Source organism: Anoplophora glabripennis, unplaced genomic scaffold (assembly GCF_000390285.2).
Source record: "Anoplophora glabripennis isolate ALB-LARVAE unplaced genomic scaffold, Agla_2.0 scaffold52, whole genome shotgun sequence".
Taxonomy (NCBI): Eukaryota; Metazoa; Arthropoda; class Insecta; order Coleoptera; family Cerambycidae; genus Anoplophora; species Anoplophora glabripennis.
The window spans coordinates 433,775-448,672 of NW_019416264.1; positions in this window are offsets into that span (position 1 = coordinate 433,775).

Below are 14,898 nucleotides of genomic sequence, written 5' to 3' on the forward strand. Positions count from 1 at the left end.
TATATATATTTAATATAATTATTATATATTATAAAACAATTTTCATTTGAAGTCTTATAGGTATGTAAAATTTGGAAAGACATCGACAACTTGCAATGCATCTCACAATCAGCGCCACCTAGCGGTTTTATTTAGAAATCTAATGTGGTATAGTTTAATCAACATAGAATGCTATATAAAAATAATTTTATTGGTTTTTTTAAGTCTGCTGTTTGCCGTAAACTTCAAATTAGGTACAAAGAAAGGTACCTAATCACTTTTCAATGAAATTTGATATGGCCAGAAAATAGGTTTGGAGACTAAATACTAAAGTTAATTTATTTGTTACCTAAAATATAGATGTCGCTAAGAACACCTTAAACTGTCTTTTGTTTCATTTAATTAAATTAATTACCTAGTTAAAAGTTGATTTTCATCAATTATTTATATACATATTATTTATTCACCATTTTGATGTTTGATGCAGACTAATGAAATTTGCTGCTGACGACTTGAGTAAGTAATAAATTATATTATAAGCGCGGTCTAGAAAATGTGCCTATTTCACGGTTTTACGGTAAAATTCCTGCAAATTCTGACATAATTAAAATTACAAAATTTAAAGTCAGTCTGCTACCTTTATACAGGCTGTTACAAATTCGCTTCTCACTACAGGGATCTCGAAAACGGTAAGAGATACAAACTAGCTTAAATGGGGGCAAAGTTACGTAATCAGGGGATCAACATTATGCCTCTGAAAAATCAAGGCTGAAATGGAACAAAAACGGATTTCCAAAGTTTCGTTTTTTTTAATATTTCGAAAACTAATCATGTTACCCTTGATTTTTTCGAGGTATAATGTTGGTCCCCTGATTACGCAACTTTGCCCCCATTTAAGCTACTTCGTATCCCTTACCGTTTCCGAGATCCCTGTAGTGAGAAGCGACTACAGGGACCTCGGAAACTTAGTGAAGGCAATGTTGCATAATAGGCCCATTCAGTAAAAATTTTTTATTGCATATTTCAAAAGTTTACCCTTTAATTAGTTAGTATGCCAAAAATCAATTTTTTGTTTCAACGAAAAATATATGAAATAAATTAATGAAAACAGAGCGCGGAAAAACGTTGAGCAACCATTGCCTGACGTCATAATACCGGTACGGGCGACTAGCAAAGCACTCCGCTCGCTCTCATCCCATTCTGTGTTAATACATACGGTGTGTGGTTCGCTTGGCAGTTTCGTTAATCATTGTTTTTATGTCTAAATGGGTCGAAACCGAGGATTGTACAAATATTGAATAGTTCCAGGCTGCAAAAGTACCTCAGGATCGACTCCGAATAAAATATTTATTTCATTACCGAAAAATGAAAAGTTTGTGTGATGTTATCCACGGTTTCCCCAGCCACGGTATGCAACTCAATACCACCTTCGTTTTTCTTTGGTTGCACGTCTAGGGGGTTGTAAAATATTATTATTTGAACATTTAGAGCACAATTTTCAACTTTATGCCGGAAAAAATTCTACCCTATCTAAATGTTCGTGTTCACAAAAAATTCGAAATACGTCGGCGAGAGGGACCTATAAGCAACTCAGAACCACCCTCGTTTTTCTTTGGTTGCCCGTATAAGGGGTTATAAATATTATTATTTAAACATTTAGAGCAGAATTTTCAAATTTATGTCGAAAAAAAAAATTCTACCCCATCTAAACGTTCCCGTCCACAAAAATTTCGAAATACGTTGCGAGAGGCACCTATAAGCAATTTATTTAAATAATAATATTTTACAACCTCCTAGACGGGCAACCACAGAAAAACGAGGGTGGTTCTGAGTTGCTCGCACATACACGTCGTCGCATACATTCACAAGTACCGAGTCTAGTACGTTGGGTACATTTGTATAAAAATGGAAAGCAACAGAAAATGTAGAAAAATGAACCATTTACGTCATTGAGAAATATCCGAAAATGTATTTAGATATTCCAAGACATTCTATGTTTATAATAAATATGTTGTGTGAAAAATGCATTTCAACAAGACTTGGTGTATATCTCTTATACACTCTCTATTTATACTCTTAAAAATATAGGTATATAATATAGGTAAGCAAATATCTACACATCTCTCCGACTGCTCGCGACTTGATCGCCGAGTGGCCGGTATCGTGACGTCATTACCTGTTCTTCCGCAGTGTTGAGCTTTTTAAGGGTCTTACAAATTCAAAATTAAATATATCACTTATTATTAATCCTATTGACCTAATTTTTTTAAGATATATTTAGGTGGTTAAATACTATCAGAAAATTAAAGAAAAAGTTTAAAATTATATATCACTGAATGGGCCTATTAGGGGACCAACATTATGCCTTTGAAAAATCAAGGCTAACATGATTAGTTTTTGAAAAATTTGAATAAAAACAAAATTTTGGAAATCAGTTTTCGTTTCATTTCAGCGTTGTTTGAGGTGATATTGAAAAAAGAAGAACACTTTCTCATTTCAACTTTTTGCCCTCTTTGAAACATGTCTAACTAAAACTTTACAAATTACTAAGAAAAAAACATTTTTTTATTTTTCACTTTGACACCCTATATCTTTTTTATTATGCGACTAAGTTGGTCTAAAATAATACAAGCAGGGGCAATCTGTCGAAATTATGATATGGACTTAGAAACCATCCTTGTATATTGTCAACTTACAGTCTATTGCACCAAAATGCTTTGTATATCTAAAGCCAATTTCCTGCGTTGAGGAGAATTTCACACATCTGCAATAACAACTATTACCACCGGAAATATTCCTAGAATTGTTAGCTCCGCCACCGTTGTAGTAAGTTATTGTAATAGCCCTTCCAAACTCTTGAAATATCATTATATTACCTATTATTTTCATTTCAAAGGGTGAAACCGAAACCCTTACCTACATTTTAAATTGGCCATAAGGGTAATCGAGACTATTGTTAACCTCGACCATAGGGGCCACATATTTGACGACAGAGGTAGATTTATTGCCCATTAAAATATAAAAAAGTGTGGGTGGATATATAAAATATTTTGAAACTAATGATTGTAAATCGAGAACCATTGGGTACAACGAAAAACTGTTAAGGTCGCGATGTCTCAGATTATAATAACATACAAAGTTTCAGTTATTATAGGTATTTACTTACCGTTGGGGATATTAATAATGTAATAAAACTTTTGAATTATATGAAATATATGTATAAAAATATATGAAAATGTCTAAGTACATTGTTGTCAAATAGGTTGGAAGGAGGGATGTTCCATTATCCCTCAAAATAGTTCGGTCAAATTAGTCATAAAAATAGTGGTCAAATAACGAAAATTCCGACAGAGCTAAATTTTGGTAGAGACCTTGAGTACACCATTAGAAATAAAGTGTCAACAGTACCCATCGATCCCATGTGTGCTAAAGAAGTTATTCAGGGTTAAAGGTCAAAATTTGATTTTTTTTTGGATTTTTTTCGAAAGTTTTATCAAAAAAGTAGCTCAGACAAAAATTATAGATCTTAAAATTATCTACAGAAATAGTCCTTATACTTTTTTTTTTCTAAGACATAGTCAGGCACTTAATACAATAATGCCTATTTGTGTCTCTTATATGTATAAACTATACTATTATGAGAATGTACACTCAAAAGAAACTCAGTCCCTTAGTCAATCCCTCTACCCGCATGGCCTTGAATAACAACTGGCTACTCTATTATAAAAACTTTTGTAAAAAATACACGAAACAAGAAACAAGTACAACTATATTGTCTTCCTCCAACATCGGCTTCTGCTAATCAACACTTGTATCGAATATAACGAGCGTTCAAATAAAAACGCGGTCGAAGTTGGCTCTGACACATTGGACGTAGGGAGTAGCTTATAGCGACCAACTTAACCTCATTTCTCAACGAGCTGTATAGAAGCTGTCAGTTTCAATAACGTTAATGACTATATAACTTTATTTTAAAGAATAATCGTGATAATAATAAACAATTAAAGGAGCTGCGGAAAGTATCCCCCTCCTTGTTATAACAATAAATTAAAGCAGCTGCTGAAAGTGTCCTCCTCCTTGTTCCAAGCACTTTTCACACCTGTTCCTCAAAGAATTAAAGACATTTTCTAAGATGCTCGGGGTATTGTTAATTTCACGAATCTTGTCTATAAGTCGAGCCTGCAGATGGTTTAAATCAGGAATAGGCAGTTCAAAAATAGTGTTTTTAAGGTAAGGCCACAAAAAGAAATCACACGGCGTAATATCACATGACCTCGGTGGAAATTCATGTTCAGCATTGAGACTTATTAGTCGATTTTGGAAAACTTCCCTCAACATATTCATCGTCTCGCCTGCCGTATGTGCCCTTGCGCCATCTTGTTGAAAGTAAAAGTTTGTAATTTCGTTTTCTTCCAGCTGGTTAACAAAAGGAGCGATAATTTCTTCTCTATACCTTTGCGCAGTAAGAGTACCATTAAAAAAAATAGGTCCATAAATCCTCCTTCGATTGAGAGCACACCAAACTCCAATTTTTTGAGCGTGTAGAGGGCCCTCGACAAAAAAGTTATCTGGTTTTTCAGAAGACCACATTCTCATATTCTGTGAGTTTACGTAACCACTTAAATGAAACCAGGCTTCATCAGAAAAAAAGTGATATTATGAAGTTCACCGTAGTTGTTTAAAAACCATTCACAAAATACAGCCCGTCGCGGAAAATCAACTTCATGAAGTTCTTGCTGACAAGTTAAACGAAAGGAGAACAAACGCAAATCTTTTTTTAACACTGTGTGGCAGGTACCGACTGATACTCCCACCATTTGTGATAAAACACGTACAGAAGTTCTTGGCGCATTTTCCATTATTTGTTGGACATTTTCTTTTAATTCTTCAGTCCGCTTTTTAGGTCGGCCGCTTCCTTCTTTTCTTGTTACACTGCCCGTTTCACGAAAAACATTAACACAACGCTGAACTGCACTTTGAAAAATTTTGTACTCAACAACGCCGGGAAATTGATTTTGAAATTCTATGAAACATTCCTCAATAGAATACTTCCATATTCCATCAATCTTGCGTCCATTTCTAAAGTAGGATTCTATGATAAACACTTTTTGTTCTTGAGAAAACACCATTTTAAACGCTTTTTAAAACGAAAATATTCAAATTGATAGCGGCGATATAGCGCTTTGACAGATGACGTTTAAGTTCATTTGCTATACGCTACGCCCTACGTCCAAATTTTCATAACCAACTTGACCACGTTTTTATTTGAACGCTCGTTACTATCAAGTTCACATGGCTAGGCAATCAACTGAACCCAGAAGACTGGGGTTGGAAATTAACAGATAATACTTTGGAACCGATTCAAACTTTACTCCCACCTACTCCAAAAAAACTCCTAAACACTATTTTTTGCAATTGCAAAAGGGGTTGTTGTGCTAAATGTGGCTGTAGCAGAGTAGGGTTACTGTGTTTTCCAGAGTGTACTAATTGCCAAAGCCAGTCTTGCTCAAATGTCCAGTTGAATACAACAGACGAATATTCATGTGATTTCGATGAAGAGACAGGTGATTCATCTTCATTTGAACAATGTATGAACATCCAGCAAGAATAAGAGGAAGAAGAAGAAGAATTCGAAGAAGACATGACTGTTGAAGTCGACTTTGAAGAGTATGAATCAGATTAAAATATCAAAAGAAATCAGAACTACAGTTACAAGTCAAGAACCAATATCAATATCAATAATCATCATGCAGTTAAAAGAGTATTGTCCTTAAAAATTCCGTCATAACAGTTCGTGGAGTAGGCCTACCGGAGAAACCACGTTAAAAAAACGTGCCAAAGTACACTACCTCACAGGTGCTGTATGCATATCATGTAGAACGTGACTCCTTCAACTATTAGAATCGCGATATCTCAGGAATGGTGATTCTTAGAAAAAAAAAGTAAGTATAAGGGCCATTTTTGTAGATAATTTTAAGATCTATAATTTTTATCTGAACTACTTTTTTGATAAACCTTACCGTTTTCGAAAAAAATCCAAAAAACCTCAAATTTTGACCTTTGACCCCGAATAACTTTTTTAGCACACATGGGATCGATGGGGACTTTTGAAACTTTACTTCTAATAGTGCACCCAAGGCCTCCACCAAAATTTAGCTCTGTCGGAATTTTCGTTATTTGAAATGTCTATTTTAACCGGACTAAAATATATATTGACTGATTTCGGTTTATTCCTATTTAGGTATTTACATTTATGTCTACTTATTCCAGTATATTCCGCTTAATGTATTTTCGACAAATAAAAACAATAATCGAAAGCTCATGGCATTTCGAACAAAAATAATGTTTTGTTTATTTTATAGGTAAGATTTACTTTTAAATTTTTTTCTTGTGAACTTTCTTTGGCCTTTGAAAATTTAACTTTATTTACTTTTTTCATTCATGCTGTACTTAAAAATGATGAAAAAGGTTTCATAACGTATTGGTAACGTAAGTGAATCATCACAAGCGACACATGAACTCCGAATTAAAAATACGTATTTAAAAAGAGGATTATATTTAAAAAATGAAATTGATGAGAAACTACAGAAAAAGTTGTCTATACTCGTAGAATAACATTTTGACGGTATTTGAATGTAAATGTTATTAGTTTGCTTTAATCTTTAATCGCAATTTAATTTAAATTTAATAATAATGACACGACAAGAATGAAATTGAATGAAATTGAAATTAGTATATCTACAGATATAATATAGTATTTAATTAAAAAGTTTTATCAAAGAAAAACTACTGAGTTAAAAACAGAAAACTTGCACATATTAAAAATATGTTTAATTATTTTTTCTTTAATAAATTTTCGAAGATCCCAAGGAACCATAAAACTTTTTTAAGTGAGGGAATTATTATTTTAAAACCGACTAAACTTATAACATAACTACAGCGTTGTGGTGGTGGGAAATTACTTAACAGGATGTGCAGTAGCATATATGTCTTCTCCGTCTCTTCTTACATGGTTGTAAACGGTAGATAATGACCTAGTCTACCTAAAATTAAAGTGTCCTTATAATCTTTCTCTTTCTGCCTTTTTCAAATTTCCATAAAAAAATAGAATAAAATAAGTTTTTTCTTATACAAAGTCTATATAAAAATCAGTAATAGTTTCCAAATTAGTAAAACATGTTATTTATTTTGTTTTTTGATACGTAACGGTAATGTAATATATATTTTTTCATCTTCATCTCAATTACTGGTATTTAGTTTAATATCTTTTAAGTCATTTATCATACCAAATTATAACTTATGGGTGTTATTAACACGTATTTAATTACCTACTAATATATTACATAAAAATAACCTACAGATCCAAGTAATAATGACTACACCAGACATTCTAAACCAGTTGAACAAGATTATGTTCCTTTTAGGTTGCCTATTGCATTTTTGTCCCTAACAATGTAACATTTTATTCATTTGAAATGATATAATATTACAATACAACTAATTAGAATTGTTACATTTTATTTTCATTAATCAATATTAAATAATGAATAAACTTTAGAATTACATACATAGGTACACTAATAGCATTTGAACTTGATTCTGATTTAGTTCAAAATTCTGTATAATCCAATTTATCTCAGGTATATGTATTAGTATGAGAAATAGATTTCTAATTCGTATGCCTACATTTATAGGAATATCCCTCTAGACTCTGCATTAGATCTAGATTACGTATCTTCCTTTCTACATATACGAGTACACACCCAAGTTAATTCTGTACCTAATTCTGTTTTCAGGAAAGTGCTTAAAGCATTCCAGAGTTTGATGTGAACTTAATCCATAGGATGATCATTAAAAACGAATTTAACTAATAAATTTTTATTTAAAGTTCTGCAACATGAAATATCTTAAATATAATTTTTTTAACAGGTTTGTATATTAGATATTCAAGAGATGTTTATTTTACTATCGTTATATTATTACTACATATATTACAATATTTATTACAACTAGGGTTCCAAATGATTAAAGCATAATCTAGTTTGGACCTAACTGAAGAATGATACAGTAATTTGAAAAGTTGAGTATCATCAAAATACAGTGGGTATTTCGAATAATAAAGATTCTGTATGCAAACAAAACATTATTATCTACATTTTTGTTAGAGTTAATTTAAACAATTAAAACAATTAAAAACAAATTAAATTAAATTAAATTGTTGAAACAATTCCAATTTGATTGTACATAAGTACCTACCTTCATACTAAGTTATCCTTTGAATTAAAATACACAAAGAACTCTACAATTTTGACGCCACTGAACATTTTAGGAATTTAATCAATACACTTTATTGCTAATTTTTGAATTACTTCAGCTTTTTAAGTATAGTCTTTATGATTTCAATTGAAGAACCAAGCAAGAGGTTGGCAGTAAGTTCGGTCGCTCACACAGCAACTCGGCATTGAAATATTTGAAAAACTTGTTCCCATATCTACTCAGACATACCCATATACAGGTCTGGTCGAACTAAACGTGGAGGTGATAGAAATGTATACGCCCAGTTGAAGACTGCGTGCGTGGGCAAACGGCGCACAAACACAGCCGCACTGGGCGACCGGCCATAAATTTCAGTTGATAACAAATTGCCTAGCAATGCAGTGCAGCAATGCCGGACAGTGATATTTTAATGGAAACTTAAATGCTTTTTGATATGTCATAACCAAAATTTACCAATAATATAATAAAATTGTTTGAGGACATAAGTAATTATAATATGTTGTTGGCCAAATGGACATATAATAGAATTTTTCTACACATTATATTATTTTTTACCTCCAGCAGAAAACTTATTTAGGGGCGTCTACGAAACTCATTCAATTTTATTGCTAGGCGTTTTAATACCTACATGTTCAACTGACTTCTGAAAGACTATAAAAGTAAGGTTGCCATAAGATTGAACAAATCGAAACCAAATCTAATACTGCTAGTCTCATAAAAATAATTTATAGCAATTTTTTATTGCAGTAAAATTTTAATTATGTACAATGGCGTTGAAATTTTAAATTTTATGAGGAAAAGCAAATTTTCATGCCACTAAATTTTCCATAGTTTTGATTGTATTTATTTGAAATTTAATTTGCAATAGAAATCTTTTATATTTTTTGTATCATATACAGGCCTAAAATTATTTTGGATTTATTCAAACAAGTGTAGTAAAGTTTATTACTTGGGCGAAAAAAAATATCTAAGTTATTCGTGTTACAACAGACAACAGAAGTAATTTCTTTTTAAATACGATTACGAAGCAAATTTGCAAAATACTCCAATTATCCAGAAAATCACTCTTGCTATCAGAACGTAGATACTTAAAAATCACTCTGTATATACCTAAGCGTTATTTAAAATAAAAACTGGTACATGCGCTCGTGCTTCTTTGTTTTTAAATTTATCAATACCATAATCTGGACCCCCCTTAGAGGACTAATTATAGTTTTATATTATCTTTAAAACTATTGTTTTAATAATATTTGGCCTTTGTCTGTGATAATCAAATACATTAACTATACAATGAAGGTGAACTATAGCTATAAATATTAGTAAAGGAACAGTATTAAACAGTTAATTGCGGTATCCGTCATTTAATGGCTACACACGGCTGGTGAATAGAAAAATATTACATTCCTTTTTTTGTACATATGATACCTATCAGTTACAAATTAGAAAGCTGTTGGATACTCAAAGTCTTACATACGTTGGACACGGCTTCATTTATGTTTTTTTTCCTGTTCTTGAAACGCATTGGCATTACCGACAAGTAATAAGAAGGCTTTGTAAATAAATAAACGACAAAAGCAGTCAAGATACGTTCTCATCCTTACATCCTTATTATAGCTGATTACAAAGCTTTTTATTTCAGCGTTAACAAGCCGTGCAAACTTCGTGAAAGTGTGTATTTTAATTGACGCAAGATTGCAGATACACATTAAAAGAGCAGGCTTGTTTGTTGATAAATCGCGAAACTTATTAAGGCACGTTCTAAGAATGAGGATACCCTCCTAAATTCAGTACCGGTCCAGAGAAAGATTTTAGGGGTTATGTCGGGTGTCAAATGCTAGCAAGTTTAAATCATTTTTATTTCGAGTATCAGCTAAAAGGGTTATAGCTTATGTTTCTCTTATGAACAAAGTTGAAATTCCTCAACACTCTTTACAAAAACTATTTTGCCTAAGTACTAGTATATTGACAAATTTGACAAATGCAAGGGTCGACGGAGATGCTAGTAACTCTTTCTTGGTACCTGTAAGGGGCATAGGTAACACTAAATTATGGTATACCAACAAATTAAGACATTTAATACTATGTGTTTCATTTTTGCTGTTATATTTTGATAACTGTAGACAGCTATAACTTTGTTAATTTAAATGGAACACTCTGTCTATCGTATGCAGATTGAAATTTCCTTTCAGGCCATATAAGCATTATTAGAGTACTTTTAGCAATTATTTGCAATTTTCTATTTTTTGGACACTTTTTCTCGTATCAGACCTGGTATCAAATTGGCCATGACCAGAAACACTCCAAAACAATTAAAATAACTTGACATTTGTCAAGTAAGTTGTCAAATTATTGATATGTATGTAATAGTTTTTTCTGAAAATTTAAATAAAAATACCTGGGGATCATTTAAATTATACTATTGAGAATTATTTTAAGTTGTTTGTTATTTATGGAAAATATGAATTTCAAGAACATGTAGACAATTTGCTGCTTTTTTTTTCATAAACGGTAGTCTTTTAAGCTTTTTTAAATGATTTACTTTTAACATAAACTAGGTACTTAGATAATTAGGTATCAAATTTAAAAAAATAATAATATTAAATAAAAATATACAAAACAATATTACCATAATAATAATAACAAAATTATCTTACCTTAAAATGATTTTCATAGTAAAAAAATTAAAACGCGTTTCTCATTTAGCTGCATTAAACCACCAACATTTTAATGATTAGTACATGTTTCCGTAGCCCATTTCTATTTTAATTAGAAAATAGTAAACAAACGTTTTATAAATAATTTTTTTACTACTTCTACGTCTGACAACCTTCAAATATACAGCGCCATCTATTGGTTCGTGAATTGTTCTAATTGATTAAGTCCATTTTTATTTTTGTAATATAGATGTTTTTACACTGGCAAATTTTTAAGACCCGTCCCTGTCTTAAATCAGCAATATGTAACAGAACGAATCCGCGCAAAACAAGACGAATCGTGCAGTTATTCCGCTCCACAAATTATTTTTAATTCGCGCGTTGCATTTTGAAGTACAGCATGAAAGACGTTTTACTCAGAAACATCATGCCTCGAATATTCGAAACAGTAGAATGCTTCACAAGAAAATTTTCTTGTCCTACAAAGGTACCATGCTAAAGGACAGCTGATAATTGTTTGGTATAAATGCGATTAATTACCATCAAGTACCTATATGACCAAGAAAAATCGTTAAACTACATATAAGTGTTCAATAGAGGCAATTATAGTTCGTGAATAAAAATATAAAGTACCTAGCTTACAGCGGATATGACTACAGAACAAAAAAATGTCTCCTCGACACCACAAAGAGAACTTATAGTACCTAGTTAACTTCTACTAATTATAGTTCCGATGATATTACCAAACCCTTTTGTGGCTATCAGAAGCCATTATGATGTAGGGCCCTACAAAGGACTCTATGATTGATCAGTAAACGATTTCTACCCGGTGTACCGTTCTATTATCAGCAGACAAGAGGTCCATAAAAAACCTGAGTGGTAAATATCAAATCCTGTCCAAGAGGGATATAATACTCAATGTGGTGGCATGTTATAATACATTAGAACTTGTCTGTCACGATTCCACTCTATCCAGTAACAAAGAGTTAAATTTTATGTTAAGAGATAACTTTGAAGGATTAGAATATTTGGGTTGTATCTTATTTACATTCCTCTAAATGCAGTAGATTTGTCTTTTTTTAACAGTGAATTAAAAGTTTCCTTAGTTATTTTTTAATGGAATGAGAATTTGGTAGTTATTAGGTCGTTACACAAAAGGTTTAGCTTACAATAACAAATCAAGGAAACGAGACAGTTAATTATTTGGAATTTTATAAAAAATGTCTAGCACTACGACCAAAACAGGCACCTCACTTCTTCATGGCAATGTGAGATGGAAAGGTCACAAACCAGGTACTGGGTAAAATTCCATAGGAAGTTGACCTAATAAAATTGCACAATGCATAAAATTGCCTCAACTTATACCGGACACTCATTCCGAAGGAGTTGTGCTACTATTCTGACAAACCAAGGAATATATTTTAGGTTTTAAAAGGCACGGTGGGTGGCGTTCGTCCCCTGTAGCTGAGAGATATATCGTAGACTCTGTGGAGATTAAAAAACATCGATATTAGACAATTTTCTAAGTTAACCGCCTATAGGTACAAAGTGGGAGCCTATGAATACCGTACAAAGAAATCAAAAGTGTTCATGAAATGTGAAGTGCATAAATGTAAATGAATTTTATTTCAATAACTCGAGTCGAGTGACCAATTGAAGATATTTTCAAATTTTAAGTTGTAACAATATTATTAAACATGAATATTGCATTAATTACAGTAACATAAAATCGAACGATAGTGGGCTCTGAAGTCGAACGAAAATAACTGTCACAGAAATAAACCGATTCAAAATAATTACATAATATAGTTGGCGGTCCAATAAAGAAAATAATCAGTATCTAATTTCTCTTCCACGCTATCGTCAAGCCAATCATGTGAGTGTAAGCTAGATTAGCGTCAAGTCGATCAGGTTACGATGTTTGAAGCCACTTATTTACGGCCCTTATTAACAGTATAAATATCAAATAAGTGGTTTAGTAAATACTTGTCTCAATCGGTGTTAAAGAGAGACGCATCCTCACGTGGGACAGCTTTATGTGAATGAGGAATGTTATTATAGGAGTTTCACATGTTCGGGTAATAAAAGTGGGATTATTTTATCCGTTTTTTGTAATAGAAAACTATTTTATGATGCAGGAACAAAGGACAGTTGATAGTGCGCGGGAGGTACTGTTTTTCTCGAAAATTTTATTTCAAAGATCTAATTTTCTTGTTTAAATTTTAAATTCGAAACATTGGCAGCTTTTTTCTGCGACATTGCTTGTGAGTTTTGATAAATTTCAAAGGAAGTTTTCTATTTGATTGTGCTGAATCCATGCTCTTTGCATCTTATGTCATAAATAAATAAAATTAGATAATAAACTAAACACGAAACTTTTCTTTTGTAGAAATTAGTTTACGTCATTTCATATGTCAAACACGAAATGGACAATAATATTCAACTGAGTAAAAATACGAAATAAAAATATATAACCATGCCTATTAAGAGGAAGCAAATCATTATCATACAACGTAAACAATACAGGGCTTAAAACTATACCCTGATACGCCTTATTCGATTTTCTACTACTCTCTAACCTCTTTATCAGTTCTGACACTGACTTCTGATATGTGTGCAGGCTAGTATTACATCGAACATCTTCTATGAAAATCAGCAGTTCTCAAAAGGTGGCTCCTTGCAATGTTGAGGTAAGTCAGATGTTAAAATTATATTTTGCTCAATACACATTCGTGTATTTATCTCATTTTGACATAAGTTCATTAACACCTTGTATATTCGACTAGCATCGTTTCCTACGTTCTTTGTTGTTACAAATGGACTTTCTGTGAGTTCTGTGATTGTTTCAGTAAATCGGGGTTAAGTTTGTTTGGTGACAAAATATGGTTTGATTATACAAATGCGAATCCTCACTATTTCTTAAATGAGTAAAGTAGGTAATTCATAAACACAACCACCGATTTGAAATCAATTGAAATCTTAGTTCATACGATTATGCTTGTTGCTGTAAAGGTAAAGATCCATAGGCTTATCCATAACATTGAGTATTAGCTGACCATGATTTCCTGTAGTCATATACAGTACGCGCCCAAAATATGGAATAAATTCAGTAAAAACAATTTTTTTTTTGGGAAAAATCCTCGAACAGGTCGATTTTTAATTTAAAAAATACATATTTTAGCATAAAAGGCGATTTTCAACCGTCATTTGTTTTCGAGTACCTAATGACGTTATCGGCATTTTTTTTAAATAGCAACCCCCTATTTTTTTTTCTTGATTCTGAAAGATCGTTTCATTGTCGATCCGACAGTATTAAAATGTTGCCATCTTACATAGGAAAGTTTTCGAGTAAATGACGATTGAATGTTAGAAAATTTTATCCATTAAAGAAATAACAATTCCTATGTCAAACAAATACAATTCATTAAGTTTTCTACCTAAATTAAGTGTTCGAATTGCCACCCACCGACTTCTTGACAATACGCAAGTCTGTATAGAAATTCTTCTTGCACATTATGAATTATTTCTGGGGTAACTATGTGTATTCTGGCCATTCTATTGGTCCTCGTTTGCCGATCCATCTCCTAGGAAAACAATTGTCCAGAAAATCTCGAACAGGGCGCGCATAGTGCGGAGGTGCACCGTCTTGCTGAAACCGTATGGTGTCATCAGGAATATCAGGGTCGTTACACTGAAAAAAATGGGCGTATTAAACTGTTTATCTAGAATAATGTGTATAGCGCATATTAAAACTTTTATAACCAATATACAACTTTTATTAAAAAAAAGCAATCATCTCCATACTCATTATTCAATCAGTTTAACTGGAAGGTGCTTAATACACCTTATGCATCTATGAAATAAAGGTTATAATGAATTACTTATACATTATTAGGTGTTATAGACTTTATGTTCCAATTGTATAGTAGGGAAGATTTGTTGTATAAAGACCAGTATCCGAATTTGTATATAACAATTGTATTAACAG